We start from the raw sequence: 19,125 nt of genomic DNA on the forward strand, positions 1-19,125 counted from the left end.
TTATTAATTTGCATATTATCAGTAGGTAATTAGGAATTGTTAGACTCTGGGTGGAATGTGGTCCAGTCGAGCTCCTGGTCTTTGTGAGCGCTCAGCACCTTGGACAGCACCTTGGACAGCCCACAAAGCAGAACTGGGTACAAATAGGGAGGTAATTCATCAAAAGGATCTTGGAGACAAATAAACTACGTCTGTAGCCTTCCTAGCTCCTGATAACTTAGGAACTTTTGAATAAGCACCAGAGTGAATTCACTGTAATTCTCTGAAAACCCTATGAGTGCTATTTAAATGTAGCTTCTTATAGATTCATTCAGGCAGTCATAGATCTTAACAGGTCAATTTTTTATAAAATCTTGTGAAATTACATATATTGCACCTAATAGATCACAGATTAAGTGCTTGTTTTTATTTGGGGTCTAATTAAAAGCACGACAAACTCAAAGGTGAAATTGAGGTGAGTTTGATAGAAGGACTGTTGATATATAGGTTTAGGAAAAACCAGCAAAGAATCATGTAAGACCCTTGGGTTAGTAACAGCAGGCAGCTACCACCTCTAGGCTAAGAGGGAAAAAAGAGGAGAAATTAATGGAATCTGGAAAGAATACCAGTAAGAAGAAAGTTTCCAAACAGAAGCTGTGATCTTCAGTGAAGGTAGAAAGTATTCTTAACTCCTAAAAATGGATGTAGGAATGATAATCAACTAGGCAGAATATATAAAGAAAAGAAAATCTCAAGCAGCACAGAGGAATAGACTAAAAGTAGTCATGATTCTGTAACCCCCATTCCCAAAGGACCCCAGAGAGACAAGATGCGGGGACACCAGATGTCCTGAATGGAGACATAAACAGGATTATCTGATCAAGTGGTTAGAAAGCTATGAGAGTCTCAAATTCCCACCCACTCTTCAGAATAGACAAGTAACATCCTCCCTTCCATTCTCTGTAAACAGTCTCTCAGAAGTTTAAACGTAGACAAGGCTCTACGTGTGGGAACTTAGGTACAGAGGAGAGAGAGCTGAGGCATAGGAATGAAATCAAGAACTTTAAGAATGTATGAATACTATCTTGGTAGGATCAAACTCCTCCCCCACCCTAGCCCCTACCTTCAGAGCAGTGCTTGCCGGCTGTATACTCCACAGTCAGGAACATTTAAAGAAGAAACTAAGCTATTTAGAGAAAACATTTACAAATAGGAATACTAGGGCATGCCTTCCCTGCCCCATAAAATCGAGCTGGTCGTCTTATCATCTTACTATGAGGGACACATTGGGGCAATCCAATAGACCTTCTAATTTCCCTTTGATGCATCTCCAAAATAAATGCCAGCCAGGAGTTACCAGACACAGAAATTCTCCAAAAGAAAGAAAGTGAGAAAAAAAAAAAGAAATAAAAAATAGAGGAAGCAGAAACAGTGAGGTAAATAACCTATTTCCCCAAAAAAAAAGACATTATTTTTCTATGAAATGTGAAAAAATGCTTTAAAGGGAATAAAAGGAGGAAAAATAGAAATTAAAAAATACTTGAAACTTTAAAAAGTCAGTAGAAAGGGTGATAACACCAAATCGATTGAAACCCCCAAAGATAAAACTAAATAAATGGATGCATAATAGGAGTGAAAAGATCACAAGTTCAATTCAGGATATCAGATGTGATTCACAAAAAGTGCAGAAATAGACAAGAGAAAACATGGTGAAAGAAAGTTTCATAGAAACAATATTTTTTTAAGATACCCAGAATTGAGTAAAATGTGTCTCCAGATTGAAATGGCTTACAAAGTACCCACTTCAAGGAATGAGGAAGTCCATTTAAAAACATCAAAACACATTAATGATTAGCAGCTAAGGAAACTACCCTCCCATCCTTAGGATGAAGAGGAAGGGAGCACTCAGGAAACTATTTCCTTCAAATACTGAAAACAGATTGACTTCAAAGGGCTTCAGAACTTTCTGGTCATATTTCTCAAAATCTAGTCTGGAATCAACCTGCTTCAGTATTCGGCTTTTTTTTTTTTTTTTTGCGGTACGCGGGTCTCTCACTGTTGCGGCCTCTCCCGTTGCGGGACAACAGGCTCCGGACGCACAGGCTCAGCGGCCATGGCTCACGGGCCCAGCCGCTCCGTGGCATGTGGGATCCTCCCGGACCGGGGCACGAGCCTGCGTCCCCTGCATCGGCAGGCGGACTCTCAACCACTGCGCCACCAGGGAAGCCCATGATGATAAATTTTATGTCACCAAAAATCTCATTTAATTTTACATTCCAGACATTTTGCTGCTATAACATTTTTAAAGCATCTCAGCTATAGCCAAAGAAAAAAAAGCTTATTTTCCCAGGCTCCATATGCATCATTTTCCCAGCCTCATATGCATCAGGAAGACAACAATGTCCCCAAATTGGTACAAAAACATAAAGCGAAAAGCTTTGATAACTCAGGTGGAATTCTACCAAGCTGCTGAGAATATATTTTCATTTGTCAAATGTCTTTTCATGACTTAGGACCAAATATATTAGAGATGCATTCAATACTGTTTACTTCATATGTTTAAGAATCTTTTTCCTCCATCTTCATAGCAATGTTGTTATTGTTCTCACTTCTATAAAGAAACTTATGATTCATAAATATTTTCTGGTTCTATTCTCAGAGGATGAGAAAATCTCCCAGAGAATCCATTCATAATCCACCTAATACATCTTGGTATTCTATTTAAGTTAAAATGTTTTACATAAGACTAAAACATCCAAATGCTTTGTTTTCACAAGGCTACATACATTATTTGAAGAAAAACTGGATGGATATTGCTACAAGTTTCAGAGATTGGATCTTCTTGTCATCAAATAATACATTCTTAAAAGCAGCCATCAAAAGTCAATCTCAGGGCTTCCCTGGTGGCGCAGTGGTTGCTAGTTCACCTGCCGATGCAGGCAACACGGGTTCGTGCCCCGGTCCGGGAAGATCCCACATGCCGCGAAGCGGCTGGGCCCGTGAGCCATGGCCGCTGAGCCTGCGCGTTCGGAGCCTGTGCTCCGCAACGGGAGAGGCCACAACAGTGAGAGGCCCGCGTACCAAAAACAGAAAGAAAAAAAAAAAAAAGTCAGTCTCAGTCAGGATTTTTTCTCCACTATAAGTGCAATTACCAATTACCACATACTATGTCTTTACACATTTTACCATAGTATGAAACCGTAGGACTTCAGAGAACAGGAAGAGACCAATCAGCATTCAGAAATGCCCAGGGACTAAAAAATATATACTACTTTCACCATCATTTATTAGCTATTTCATCAGTATTACATTGAGCTTGAACTTGATACTATTTGCAAACATTGTCTCTGATCCTAATACTCTTAAAAGGATATAAGTTTATATTTGATTGTTTCCAAGGCCTAAACAGTATCAGGTCAGAAACACAGTTTTCCTTGAAATTTTAAATGTATAAAAAAAATTTCCTCCCATAAAAATAAGGAATATATTTTTTCTTCTGTATTAGTAGAATATACATTCTTTTAAATTTAATGTTTTTGGAATAAACTAAACTATTTAATAAACTATAAAATAATATTAATACAGATAATAGTTATTATTGATCATAAAGGCATATGGAGTTTATTAATTTATTTTTTTATACAGCATGTTCTTATTAGTTATCTATTTTATACATATCAGTGTATCCATGTCAATCCCAATCTCCCAGTTCATCCCACCACTACCACCACTCTGCTTTCCCCACTTTGTGTCCATACTTTCGTTCTCTACATCTGTCTCTATTTCTGCCTTGCAAACTGGTTCATCTGTACCATTTTTCTAGATTCCACATATATGTGTTAATATATGATATTTGTTCTTCTCTTTCTGACTTACTTCACTCTGTATGACAGTCTCTACATCCATCCACATCTCTACAAATGACCCAGTTTCATTCCTTTTAATGTCTGAGTAATATTCCATTGTATATATGTACCACATCTTCTTTATCCATTCGTCTGTCGATGGGCATTTAGGTTGCTTTCCTGACCTGGCTATTGTAAGTAGTGCTGCAATGAACATTGGGGTGCACGTGTCTTTTTGAATTATGGTTTTCTCTGGGTATATGCCCAGTAGTGGGATTTCTGGGTCACATATGGAGTTTTGATGTTCACAGAAAGAGCAAACTGGAAATATTACACATGTATCTGATGGACTAAAAAGTCAGTTGGTATATTTCACTAAAAACTAAAAAAAAAAAAGTCAGTTGATAAAAGATGACATAAAAACAAATAGTTTCATCTGACTTAGAAAGACTCCATAAGAAATTATTAGAATGGTATGATCCAACAATGAGAATTGCATGAATGAGTAGAGGCAGCTGAAAAAGTATATATTTCAACTGAAGCATGTTACAAATGCTCCAAAGATAGGGATTAAACCAGCTCTAGATATTTATTTAGTTTTGTATGCATAGTTTCACTCACTGTTTTCCACTTTCTTTCACTTTAAGATAGACTATGAAGAAACACCTCAAACATTACCTAACATGTTTCTTCCTTATTATTAAATCAACATTATTAAGACATAATTTACGTATAATAAATGCATCCATTTAAAACGTCCACTTTCAAGAGTTTTGGCAACCCCTACTAAAAGATAAACCAGGGGCCTCCCTCGTGGCGCAGTGGTTGAGAGTCCGCCTGCCGATGCAGGGGACGCAGGTTCGTGCCGCGGTCCGGGAGGATCCCACATGCCGCGGAGCGGCTGGGCCTGTGAGCCATGGCCGCTGAGCCTGCGCGTCCGGAGCCTGTGCTCCGCAACTGGAGAGGCCACAGCAGTGAGAGGCCCGCGTACCGCAAAAAAAAAAAAAAAAAGATAAACCATTTTTTTCTCAACAGAAAGCTTCTTTAAGCCCATTTGAAATCAACGGCAACACTGACTCCTGGCCCTGGGGAACAACTGTTCTGCTTTCTGCCACTATAATTTGTTCTAAACTTTCACACAGATGGGCTCAGTAGTTGTGTTTTTATGTCTGACTTCTTTTTGTCAGTATAATATTTTTGAATTTATTCATGCTGCACAATTAATTTTTTATTACTGAATAATATTATAGTTCTGAATATGTCAGCTTGTTTATTCATTTTCTCATTCATTATCTTTCCCAGTGCATCCTTTTGGAAGTTTTATAGCTTTCACTTTTATGCTTATGACTATGTCCATTTAAAATAATTTTTTGTGTATAATGTTATATAAGGAATGGCATTCATTCTTTCCGTATACATATCTAATTAATCCAGCACTATTTGTTGAAATGCCTTTCTTTTCTTTATTGACTTACCTTAGCATCTTTGTCAAAAATCAATCAACTATGTGAGTGGCTGTATTTAAGGATATTATAATTTGTTCCACTGACCATAAATTTATCCTTCCACCAATACTACACAATTCTGATTACCATAAGTCTTAAAATCAGATTAAGTTCCCAAACTTCATTGTTTTGGATATGCTATGTCATTTGAATTTTCACATAAATTTTATAATAGGCTAATCAAGTTCTATAAAAAATAAGCTCCTGGGATTTTAATTGGGATTGCTTTGAATCTATAGATAAATTTTGGGGAAATCGCTTTGACTATTGAATTATTTGGGTTGATTTCCCAGGACACATGGTTCACAGGATATTGCATACTATCAAGTATGAGAAATGATTATTTGCGGTTAACATCTGTACAGATTTATTTTCATATTCAAAAAACATCTTCATATACATTATCCCCTTTAATCTCTACCACGACTCTGTCAGGTAAGCATTATATTATTATCCTCATTCTGTGATAAAAGATTTGATGCTCAGATGGATTAATTACCTTGCTGAATAGAATGAAATTAGGTTGTAATGAACAGTGATTTGAAATTATGTCTCCTGACTCCAAATCCATAGGCATTCCTCTGTGCACAGAATTAGCAAACTAATATTAAATTCCAGGAAGGTCTTGTAAGAAATAATAATGATGTGCTAGAAATTTTTCATGCGTTTTTTTAATAGGACTAACCTCTCCCAACCTTACAGCAGACAGGAATTTGCATTTTCAAAGAAAATTGTTTTGTTTCCTATGAGTTGATTGCCAACTGATCCATAAATTCCAAAACAAAACATGAAATTAGAGAACTCAAAATGAGTGCTTGGAATTTATTTAATTTCCCTCACAGAATTAGAGTGAAAGCACTTGGTAATTTTACTTAGTCTAAGGGTTTTAGAAAAATTGACTTTCAATGTTGATGAAATAATGTTTTAAATGACAACACTTAGTATTTGCAGGAAGGCAAATACTCTTGAAGAAGGCATTTTCATCTTCAGATTTAGTCAGAAATCTCTGGAAAGATGAAATTTACAAAATGTTTGTTTTGTGACTTTGCAAAATGACATTAACATTCGATGACTCTGAATGCCAGCGTCTTAGATGGAGACTTTTTTGGTTCAAAAAGTCACAGTGGGATAGAAAGTCAACTGTACAATGGATTAAATTGAGGAAGGCTCACATTAAAATTCTAAATTCCATTCAAAAATAATACAAATCCTAGAACAATTCTCATTTCCAGGGAAATGTACCATATGTCCTCTGAAACACAGGCTGAACCAAGTAAATTAAGAGAGCAATTAAAATGCTGTCCCACGGTGCTGGAATATCAGTTCACATATGGCATCCTCACCTGTAACAATTTTTTACTTTACTTGGCTTCTTTCATAAAACCAGCCATTTTTCATTGTTCTGGTGGTTTATAAAGGTCAAAATAAGATTCATTTATAATAATAACAAAATGGAATACTTTCAGAAAAGATATGTTGATTATGTTCAAATTCAATGTTTTATTATATCAATTTTTATTAACATGTAATCCCTGAAAATCTCTTTTTTAAATTGTGTTGAAGATATTCAAGTGGTTGACAGAAGGAAATGCATTATAGACAGAGGGATGCTGTAAGAGAATAAATAATTAGTGTCATGTCATCTCTATAGCATGTATGGTAATAAAACAATTTTCACACTGATGATCAGAATGATGTATTTGTTTATAATTACCCATGGGTGTGCCACTTATCAACCTCTGTTCTTCCTTATTGCTTGGATGTTTTTTGCATAATGTTGAATTGAGTTTTGGAGGCCATACTGAAATTAAGTAGATAATAGCATGTTGGTTAACAATGTAGACTATGAAATAATGGTGTCAAACACTGGCTCCAACTCATACCACTGGTATACTTACCAACAACTTATTTAATTCTGTAATCTTTCATTTCCTTGTTTATTTAGTGCAGAAATTCATAGAACTTAGCTCATAGGATTTTGTTGGTGTTGTGTGGTGTGTATGTATATGAGCATTAAGTAGAACGAACCATGTAGAAAAAGTATTTGCCACATAGTAAATAACACTCAATACAATTAGCATATTTTGTCATCATCATCACCATCATTACCTCCTTATGGACAAGTGTAGCTGTAAACATTATTCATTCCTTTGAGTAAGAACTACAAGAACATTCCATAGTAAAATTATAAAGTCAGAAGTTTAAAAGTTTCCTCATCAAATCTTTTCAGCATTTATGATTGCATTGAACACTTTTAATCTTTATGTCTTTCAAAATTTAATAAGCATTAACTTCTGTTCTTTAGTATCCAATAGTTTGAGTGAAACTCCCAAGAGATACCTAAGTTAAATGCTTTATCTATAATGGCATTCCAACTTTAACCTGTGAGAACCTCTGTGTATCATTCTAAATGATTTACTATTATTAAAAATAAATATCCTGACCAGTGTGAGGTGATACCTCATTGTAGTTCTGATTTGCATTTCTCTAATAATTAGTGATGTTGAGCATCCTTTCATTGCCCCTTGGCCATCTGTATGTCCTCCTTGGAGAGATGTCTGTTTAGGTCTTCTGCCCAGTTTTTGATTGGGTTGTTTGTTCTTTTGCTGTTGAGCTGCATGAGCTGTCTGTGTATTTTGGAGATTAATCCTTTGTCCGTTGCTTCATTTGCAAATATTTTCTCCCATTCTGAGGGCTGTCTTTTCATCTTGTTTATGGTTTCCTCTGCTGTGCAAAAGCTTTTAAGTTTAATTTGGTCTCATTAGTTTATTTTTGTCTATTTTCATTACTCTAGGAGGTGGGTCAAAAAAGATCTTGCTGTGGTTTATGTCAAAGAGTGTTTTTCCTATGCTTTCCTCTAAGAGTGAGGTATCTCCTCACACTGGTCAGAATGGCCATCATCAAGAAATCTACAAACAATAAATGCTGGAGACAGTGTGGAGAAAAAGGAACCCTCTTGCACTGTTGGTGGAATGTAAATTGATACAGCCACTGTGGAGAACAGTATGGAGGAGGTTCCTTAAAAAACTAAAAATAGAACTACCATATGACCCAGCAATCCCACTACTAGGCATATACCCTGAGAAAACCATAATTCAAAAGGACACATGTACCCCAATGTTCCATTGCAGCACTATTTACAATAGCCACTATTTACAAAAGCCATAAAAATGAGTGGAACTGGGTCATTTGTAGAGATGTGGATGGACCTAGAGTCTGTCATACAGAGTGAAGTAAGTCAGAAAGAGAAAAACAAATATCATGTATTAATGCATATATGTGGAACTAGAAAAATGGTACAGATGAACCTATTTCCAGGGAAGGAATATAGACGCAGACATAGAGAACAGACATGTGGACACAGGGGTAAGGGTAGTGTGGGATGAATTGGGAGATTAGGTTTGACATAAATACACTACACGTGTAAAATAGATAGCTAGTGGGAACCTGCTATAAAGCACCGGAAGCTCAGCTCAGTTCTCTGTGATGACCTAGATGGGTGGGATGGGGGTGGGGAGAAAGGTCCAAGAGGGAGGGGATATAGGTATACATATAGGTGATTCACTTCATTGTACAGCAGAGACAAACACAACATTATAAAGCAATTATACTCCAATAAAAAAATAATAAATATTCTAAATTAATTAGCTTTCTAGAACTACTATGAATAAACTGCAACTCTGTTTCTTATTTCAAAGCCTTGGAAACAATAAAATGCAAAATATCTATTTTTCTGCTAAAATCCTTCATTCTCTTTTACATATAACTGTTATTGATCATCCAGGAAAGTGAGACATTTCAACAACTGAAAATGGCAGAAAATATCATTAAAAGGCATATTTATAGACGATCTTAAACTTCTGTACTTGTCATAGGCCACTTTCACAATTAGATGTTGCCATGGACTCCATTTCAGCAAAATATTTATCCATAATGTAAAATACATAAGATTATGAAGGAAACAAAATATATGTAATATATAATTTTAAAATATTAAAAAATTTTTGTTAAAATATTACATGTGCTTCTTTATTAGCACATTAAATAAGATCCAGAAGTAACTATAATGTGTATTAATGTGTATAAATAATGTTATGAGATACATGCAACGATTATAGTGTGATATAAAATTATCTGACCTCTACTGATGGCAAATTCACAGGCACTGCTAATACTACTGTAGTTTGTAACCTTCACTTGTAACATAAGTTAATGCTAAATTTCAGTGAAAAATTGGTAAAAATATATTTATACAAGTTTATAGACCCTGCGCGTGTGTGTGTACATGTGTGTGCATGTGTATATACTCATTAGAAGAGTGAAAAAGAAACTAATAAAAATGGTCACCTAGTTAAAACAGTAAAACTTTTCGGGAAAAATATAGAAGAAAATCTTTGAGAACATCGGTTAGGGAAATATTTCTTAGATATGATACCAAAAGTACTGTTCATAAAAGAAAAGGTTGATAAGTTGGACTTCATCAAATGTTAAAACTATTGAGCATAAAAAAAACCATTAAGAAAATGAAAAGACTTTCCACAGACTGGGAAATAATATTTGTAAAATACATATCTGTTAGGAACCTATATCCAAAGTATACAAAGAACTTGTACATCTCAATGATAAGAAATGACCCAAGTAACAAATGGGCAGAAAGTTCTAATAACTTTCACCAAGAAGATATGCAAATGAACATTAATCACTTGAAAAGGTTTTCAGTATCATTATTAATCATTAGGGAAATGAAAATTAAAACTACGAGATATAATTCCATATCCACTAGAATGAACACAATAATTTAAAAAGACAAGCAATAACAAATGTGGGGAAGGAGGACATTTGTCTATCAAATGTCCACAGTATTGAGAGCACTTTTTGTGTTTCTCATTTCATTTTATTTGACATTATAGTTATTTACTAATAATAATATGTGACAGCCACTTAAGCAAAGGATTTTAACCTGCATTTCTATAATCCTTGAAATCCTTAAAATAATCCTGTAGAATAAGTATTATGTCTTTATTTTACATTTTAGAAAACCCGTGTTCACAAAATGTAAGTCCCTTGATGAAAATCTCTTAGTAAATCTGGAATTTGAATTCATCCTTGCGTGACTCACATCTAGGTTCTGACCATTCCACGGTGCTTGGGGCTCCCCCTTGGCAGGACTGCGTGTTATTTATCTGAATTCATTTCTTGACGTCCCTTCTCCCACAGTCCTATAGGACAAAGATTGATAGTGGATGTTTAATTTAGGACAATCTGATGGGCATAGTGATGTTGCAAACACAGCCGAAGACAACGTCAGGAATCCTGGGTTCTGGTCATGCTTTGGCCCCAAGTAACAATCTGAACTTGAATAAGGTAGTTAACTGTTGTGTGCTTCAGCTTCTTAAAATATAAAAAGAGGACCAATTGCTTGTTGTGAAAATTACATGAGATCGTGGATTTGAGATCTAAAGCACTCTATGAATAGGAGCCATTGGCAGAAGGGATAAAATCTGTCATCGTAGGACTGGTCCTCATTCCCAGTTTAGCCTGCCAATGCTATTATACTGACCAAACTTGGAAAACCTTTGTTTTAGGGTTTACATTTCCTCCTCTGTTTTTCAGTTTTCTTCTTGGAATGCCAGCGACAGGAAGTTTTCTATGATAGTATGTAAAGAAAACAAGCCTAAAACCTATGCATAGAATTTAGGACCATCCTGCACATTTCTTAGTCAGTAATCGGTGCTTTGGGTAAGACCCTCAGAAAATGCTAAGAGGCTAGAGTAGCTCAAAGAGTTTAAAACCTCATTTGTTATTCATATTTTATCAACTATTGTTTCTTTACCCAGCCACAGAAGTATTTTTGTGTGACTTGACAAAATATTAAATTGATGCCAATTTTACACCACACAGTTTGCTCTGCCCTGAATATCCCTTCAGCAGCAGGTGGCTCCCTTGCACCATCCTTTCTGTGACTCAGACTTCTGACTGCCTGGGATACACCTACCACTTGGTGGATGCCAATCCCCTCTAAGTTCCTTGGGAGGAAATGCCAGGTAACTCAAGAAAATCCAGAAAATCATATTGCTTTCTAAGTGCTCTAAATGTTTAATGTTTTGTTTCTTACTGTATGCTGGAAGTATAGCAATAGACAGAGTCTCTGCTCTATTAAGGAAAACAACTTGCACATGAGTTTTCTCCAGTTTCCCTAATTCAAAGTCTATTATGGGGTGAATTTGTAATTCTTGAAAGGATAAATAGCTAGGAAAGATTGAGCAATTCACTGAAATGCTCATCTGTTGTAAGTTTCTCTGCCTTCATATGCTTGATGGTGATAAGAAAGATGGACATGAGTGAATTACACATCACACTGTTCACATTTGAAGTTTTACCAAACCAGGTGGGTATTTTTCCTTATTAGATCAACACTTTGCATGGTGATTCCGGCACCTAGCTGGACACCTCAGCCAGGCTATGTCAGGGTTAAGTGATTTTAGATTTTATATTTGAAAATTTGTATATTGAGAAGGTAGAAATGGTTTCCTTTTTTCTCTACTCTGCAGGCTATTTTAAAATATAGAATCCTGCATCTGCCATTGCCGTCCTCCATCCCTCACTTTGGAAGGTGACCCCATGAGTGGGGAGTGTTGGGGTTTAGTTGCTTAAGTTTCAGGCCTGAAATTTTATTACCCTAAAAGGTGGCTGCCAAGATAAATAAAACCAAAGCAAAACAGAGCAAGGCTAGTTCAAACAAGTAAATAAATAACTATATTCAATCACCAAGGCAGAGGTCCTGATGCTAAATATATTTATTATCCATCAGAAACCAGACAGATAATAGCAAGATGAGTGAGGCACATCAGTATCATGAAAGGAATAGTGGGGAAATGGAGAAATGGGGACTTCCTGTCTGCCTGACATTATTCATAGTAAAACACTTTAAAACAATATGCTAAGTAAAATGTATGTAGCTGCAATCTAATGAATGCGTGTGTAAAGCCCATGAAATGAGGTTAGAAGAATCTGGACTCTGGTCTCTCCATTGTTCTGTTTTGTTTTGCTTTATTTTTTTTCTGCAATCTGTAGCACTGATACTGGAACAAATAGCCATGGCCAGCTGTGGGCATATACTTACTACCAGCTACAGAAAATCGGAATGAATAAGATTCAGAAAAAAAAGAGAGTCCTTTCAAAAGGGACCCATTTTAGTAGAGATAACTTCCTAATCAAGATAGTTTGTTGTGCCTCTCAAGTTCTTTCAAAACAAGTTCTCAAGTTCTTTCAAAACAAACCAGTGTCTTCCGTTTTTCATAAGAGAATAGTTATCATTTATATGAATTGGCTGCTTCAACATTTATTCTCGTAAGTTCCAGCTTTCTCTTAGATGATAGAAATGCTGTTTATTAAGAGTTCAAGGGAGTTCTGGACAAAGACTGCTATTTCTATCTATACATAAAAACAGCATTTTTGAAATGCAAGGAAACAATATTTAGACCAACTTTCATCTTAGAGATAAGAGTTTGAGTTTCAGTTACGTTAGATAACTAACCCAAACCACACCTCTAAAAAAATGACTAGAACACTTGGTTCTTAACTTTATGTCCATATTATTGCCAGCTTCCCAGTTGTGGGCAAAATATAAAGCATCTGCTATATTTCTCCCTACTTTGCCACTTTCCAAGCCAATAGCTCCATGCAGTAATAACCACACAGTTTCACCCAGTTGGAAAAACCATCAAATCCACAAAATAGAATTAATATTGGAAACTTGCATACAGCCAAAGCAACACTTACTTCTAGTAGCACAAACACAATTTCACCCTCCGTGGCAGCAGGTGCCATTAGATATGGTATTTTCAAATATAGACACTTCCGATGAAGGCAGAGTGTGTGACCTCTTCCAGAAACAGACAGGCTGATTAGAGACCCTGTCTTTTGAGGTTCATGTATAAGGTCAAACACACACCGTCAGCACTCGCTGGAAGACAATATTTGATAATAGCTCTTCAAACTCAGACCTTTAGTAAGCTTACACATAGAATTCTTCGAGTTCAATGATGTCATCATGTGCTTGGAGTTTCCACATTCACTGATGCATCCCAGTCTCACTCACATTAAGGTATGTATGATCAAGGATACTATTTGCAGAGCACACGAGGATTCTGCCCCATAATCAGACACACTTGGGAACCAGAAACACTTTAAGGTAAAAGAAGAGCTGTAATTCAGAGCAACTGATGTAATGAGTCCACTTTGCATGGCCCACTACTGACATAAATAAATCTCTGCAATTGGAAGTCTTATCATTATATATTTGCATTATCCTTTTATCTGTTCTTTCAAGTAATTTTGAGCATTTTTTAAAATCTTTATTGGGGTATAATTGCTTTACAATGGTGTGTTAGTTTCTGCTTTATAACAAAGTGAATCAGTTATACATATACATATGTTCCCATATCTCTTCCCTCTTGTTTTTTGAGCATTTTTAATGGATATGTTGAGATGACAACAAAAAGTTCATGCTTAGAGGGATTGTCATTTCTGGCCTGTGGGAAGGTCTCAACAATTGTTCACTATGAATTAAAATAAATTTAAGGTAGACACCAATCAGGAAAAAATAGAATCCATGGTAAAAGTAGCAATCGTAGGATAAAAACTGTGCTCCCAGTGTACAGAGGAGGGAATCTTTTACTGGAAAATAAGAGAAAGTTCCCCAAAGTAAGTGGTATTTGGAAATCTACAAACTCCCTGATCAATGAGAACAAAGTAAGAAATTCCATGTGTCTTAGTATCAAAATCAGTGCACCGGTTAATTTGTTTCCTGTTGTATATGCTCTTTTTTTTCTTAATGTGAAAACCTTTTTTTCCAAGTGTTATTTTTGTTTTAATTGAAGTATAATTGATTTGCAATGTTATATTAGTTTCAGGTGTACAGCAAAGTGATTCAGTTTTACATATATATGTACATATATATGTATATTCTTTTTCAGATTCTTTTACCTTATAGGTTATTACAAAATATTGAATACAGTTCCCTGTGCTATACAGTAGGTCCTTGTTGGTTATCTGTTTTATATATAGTAGTGTGTATGTTAATCCCAAACTCCTAATTTATCCCCCTCCTTTCCCTTTGGTAACTGTAAGTTTGTCTTCTATGTCTGTGAGTCTATTTCTGTTTTATATATAAGTTCATTTGTATCATTTTTGTTTTAGATTCCACACATAACTGATATCATATTTCTCTTTGTCTGGCTTACTTCACTTAGTATGATAATCTCTAGGTCCATCCATGTTGCTGCAAATGGCAAAATTTCATTGTTTTATGGCTGAGTAGTATTCCATTGTATATATATACATCTTCTTTATCCACTCATCTGTTGATGGACATTTAGGTTGCTTCCATATCTTGGCTATTTAAATAATGCTGCTATGAACATTGTGGTGCATGTATCTTTTAGAATTAGGGTTTTTTTTTTTTTGATATATACCTAGGAGTGGAATTGCTGGGTCATATGATAGTTCTATTTTTAGTTTTTTGGGAAACTTCCATACTGTTTTCCACAATGGCTGCATCAGTTTACATTCCCATCAACTGTGTACGAGGGTTGCCTTTTCTCCACATCCTCGCCAACATTTGTTATTTGTGTTCTTTTTGATGATAGCCATTCTGACAGGTATGAGGTGGTATTTCATTTTGATTTGCATTTCCCTGATGATTAGTGATGTTGAGCGTCTTGTCATGTGCCTGTTGGCCATCTGCATTTCCTGTTTGGAAAAAAAATATCTATTCAGTTCTTCTGCCCATTTTTAAATCGGTTGTTTGTTTTTTTGATCTTAAGTTGTATGAGCTGTTTATATATAAGAAGTGAATATTCCTTCTCCCTGCTTTTTTTTAAACTTATTTTTCCTGAAAGAATATAAAGCGGATCCAAAATGCCAATAAGGAATCCATGCAAAGTGGTTTCTCAATTTCCCTGAAATGTCACTGCTTAACCAGCCTATGTTTTTCTATTTTGGAAAATAAGTTATTGGCGAATAGAGACCATACATGCTTCTATTTCTTACTTATCAGGATGCAGGAAAGTGTGCAACAGTTTGGATGAGTTATTTTAAAAGAGATGTGTATTTTCTAAATGAGATTTGGATAGCAGCCTATGTCTAATCCCGCTGTGACTAAAAATGCAAAGGATTGTCAAAACAGTTTGGCTCATCAAGCTATAAAGTGCAAATGTATTATGACACTCTGTTGGCACATGTGAAACTAACAGAATTAAACCCTTGATTCTTAGGAATCCTTCAAACAAGATCTTGTTCCTAAGAGGCAAGGGGCAGTTTTTTGGGTTGAATATATACAACACTATTGGGATGAATTAAAGGCAAAATGATTTGAGGACCAATACTGTGACTTTAATTAGTTTTTGGTAATTTCATGGCTTGAATGTTACATTTACAATTAAATCTACTCATAAGCAGGGAGCTAGTTTCACTCTTCTAAGATTAAACATTGATGCTTGTTTAGTAAAAAAGATGGCTCTTACGACCTGAAGTTATGTTAATTTTGATATACCCAATTATTACAATGCATATAATAAAAAATCTTGATTTGGTTCACATATTTTTTTAAATTTATTTTTTGGCTGCATTGGGTCTTCGTTGCTGTGCGTGGGTGGGCTTTCTCTAGTTGCGACGAGCGGGGGCTACTCTTTGTTGCGGTGCATGGCCTTCTTATTGCAGTGGCTTCTCTTGTTGTGGAGCACGGGCTCTCTAGGTGCGCAGGCTCAGTAGTTGTGGTGCATGGGCTTAGTTGTTCTGCGGCCTGTGGGATCTTTCTGGACAAGGGATCGAACCTGTGTCCCCTGCATTGGCAGGAGGGCTCTTAACCACTGAGCCACCAGGGAAGTACCCACACTATTTATCGTTAAAGAAAATATGAAGCATTTCATCTGAACAGTAAACCGTTCTTTATGGTCAATAAGTTAAAAAATATCAAGGTTCATTAATTTTGTCCAAGCTTCATTGTTGTTCTCAAATAATGAGTATGTTAACAATGGCAAACATTCCTTCAATATATCTGTCAAACACTAACAGATACCAGAAAAATCCGGATGGAAAAAAATAATAATTAAATAAAGTACAAAATGTAGTTCACCTTTGGATAAAATAAGATAGGTGTTTTTGTGTCAGTCTCAGTATAGAGAGTGATGCTATCAGCTAAAGATGCCCAGGGCACCCACCTGGGTCCATATTAATTGTAGGAGCCCCCATAGACACTACCCCTTTCAGAGCTAAATTGTGGCTGGACTGGCCCTTGTGGTTTGCCTTATGGCTACAAGATGTAACTCAGCAATAACCATTAGGGAACTTTGAAAAGACAAGTTTTATTACAAGTTCTACAGGACTCACACCAAATCTGGGGCCACAGAACAAGGTCCATGTAGACAGAGAGAGAGCAAGTGGATATGGGGTTCTGCCTTTATTGGGGTCCAGGGTGGGGTGCCTAGGGTTTCATGGGTTCACTCTTTATTGCTGAAATTAAAATAAAGAGCAGGAATTAAAGTATGGAAGGAGGGGGACCTTCAAGATGGCAGAGAAGTAAGACGTGGACATCACCCTCCTCCCAACAATACATCAAAAATACATCTACATGTGGAAAAACTCCTACAGAACACCTACTGAATGCTGGCAGAAGACCTCAGACTTCTCGAAAGGCAAGAAAGTCCCCACGTACCTGGCCATGTGGCTGACAGGGTCGTGGTGCTCCAGCTGGGTGTCAAGCCTGAACCTCTGAGGTGGGAGAGACGAGTTCAGGACATTGGTCCACCACAGACCTCCCGGCGCCATGTAATATCAAACGGTGAAAGCTCTCCCAGAGATCTCTGTCTCAATGCTAAGACCCAGGTCCATTCAATAACTAGCAAGGTCCAGTGCTGGACACCCCATGCCAAACAACTAGCAAGACAGGAACAAAACCCCACGCATTAGCAGAGAGGCTGCCTAAAATCCTAATAAGGTCCCAGACACCCCAAAACACACCACCAGAAGTGGTCCTGCCCACCAGAAAGACAAGATCCAGCCTCATCCACCAGAACACAGGCACCAGTCCCCTCCACCAGGAAGTCTACACAACCCACTGAACCAACCTTACCCACTGGGGGCAAACAACAAAAACAACAGAAACTACAAACCTGCAGTCTGCGAAAAGGGGACCCCCAAATAGAGTAAGTTAAGTAAAATGAGAAGACAGAGAAATACACAGCAGATGAAGGAGCAAGGTAAAAACCCACCAGCCCAAATAAATCAAAAGGAAATAGGCAGTCTACCTGAAAAAGAATATAGAGTAATGATAGTAAAGATGATACAAAATCTTGGAAATAGAATGGAGAAAATATAAGACACGTTTAACAAGAACCTAGAAGAACTAAAGAACAAACAAACAATGATGAACAACACAATAAATGAAATTTAAAATTCTCTAGAAGGAATCAGTAGCAGAATAACTGAGGCAGAAGAATGGATAAGTGACCTGGAAGATAAAATAGTAGAAATAACTATCACAGAGCAGAATAAAAAGAATGAAAAGAATTGAGGACAGACTCAGAGACCTCCTGGACAATGTTAAACACACCAACATTTGAATTATATGGGTCGCAGAGGAAGAAAAGAAAAAGTAAAGGACTGAGAAAATATTTGAAGAGATTATAGTTGAAAACTTCCCTAATATGGGAAAGGAAACTGTCAGTCAAGTCCAGGAAGCACCGAGAGTCCCATACAGGATAAATCCAAGGAGAAACACGCCAAGACACATATTAATCAAACTATCAAAAATTAAATACAAAGAAAAAATATTAAAAGCAGCAAGAGAAAAGCAACAAATAACATACAAGGGAATCCCCATAAGGTTAACAACTGATCTTTCAGCAGAAACTCTGCAAGCCAGAAGGGTATGGCAGGACATATTTAAAGTGGTGAAAGGGAAAAACCTACAACCAAGATTACTCTACCCAACAAGGATCTCATTCAGATTAAATGGAGAAATAAGAACCTTTACAGACAAGCAAAAGCTAAGAGAATTCAGCACCACCAAACCTACAATAACAAACCCAAAACAATTAAGAAAATGATAATAGGAACATACATATTGATAACTACCTTAAATATAAATGGATTAAATGCTCCATCCAAAAGGCATAGACTGGCTGAATGGATACAAAAACAAGACCCGTATATATGCTGTCTATATGAGACCCACTTCAGACATAGGGACACACACAGACTGAAAGTGAGGGGATGGAAAAAAATATTCCATGCAAATGGAAGTCAAAAGAAAGCTGCAGTAGCAATTCTCATATCAGACAAAATAGACTTTAAAATAAAGACTGTTACAAGAGACAAAGAAAGACACTACATAATGAACAAGGGATCAATCCAAGAAGAGTATATAACAATTGTAAATATTTATTCACCCAGCATAGGAGCACCTCCATACATAAGGCAAATGCTAACAGCCATAAAAGGGGAAATTGACAGTAACGCAATCATAGTAGGGGACTTAAACACCACACTTTCACCAATGGAGAGATCATCCAAAATGTAAATAAGGAAACACAAGCTTTAAATGACACATTAAACAGGATGGACTTAATTGATATTTATAGGACATTCCATCTAAAAGCAACAGAAAACACATTTTTCTCAAGTGCTCATGGAACATTCTCCAGGATAGATCATATCTTGGGTCACAAATCAAGCCTTGGTAAATATAAGAAAATTGAAATTGTATCAAGTATCTTTTCAGACCACAACACTAT

This window comes from Stenella coeruleoalba (genome assembly GCF_951394435.1).
Source record: "Stenella coeruleoalba genome assembly, chromosome: 10".
Classification (NCBI taxonomy): domain Eukaryota; kingdom Metazoa; phylum Chordata; class Mammalia; order Artiodactyla; family Delphinidae; genus Stenella; species Stenella coeruleoalba.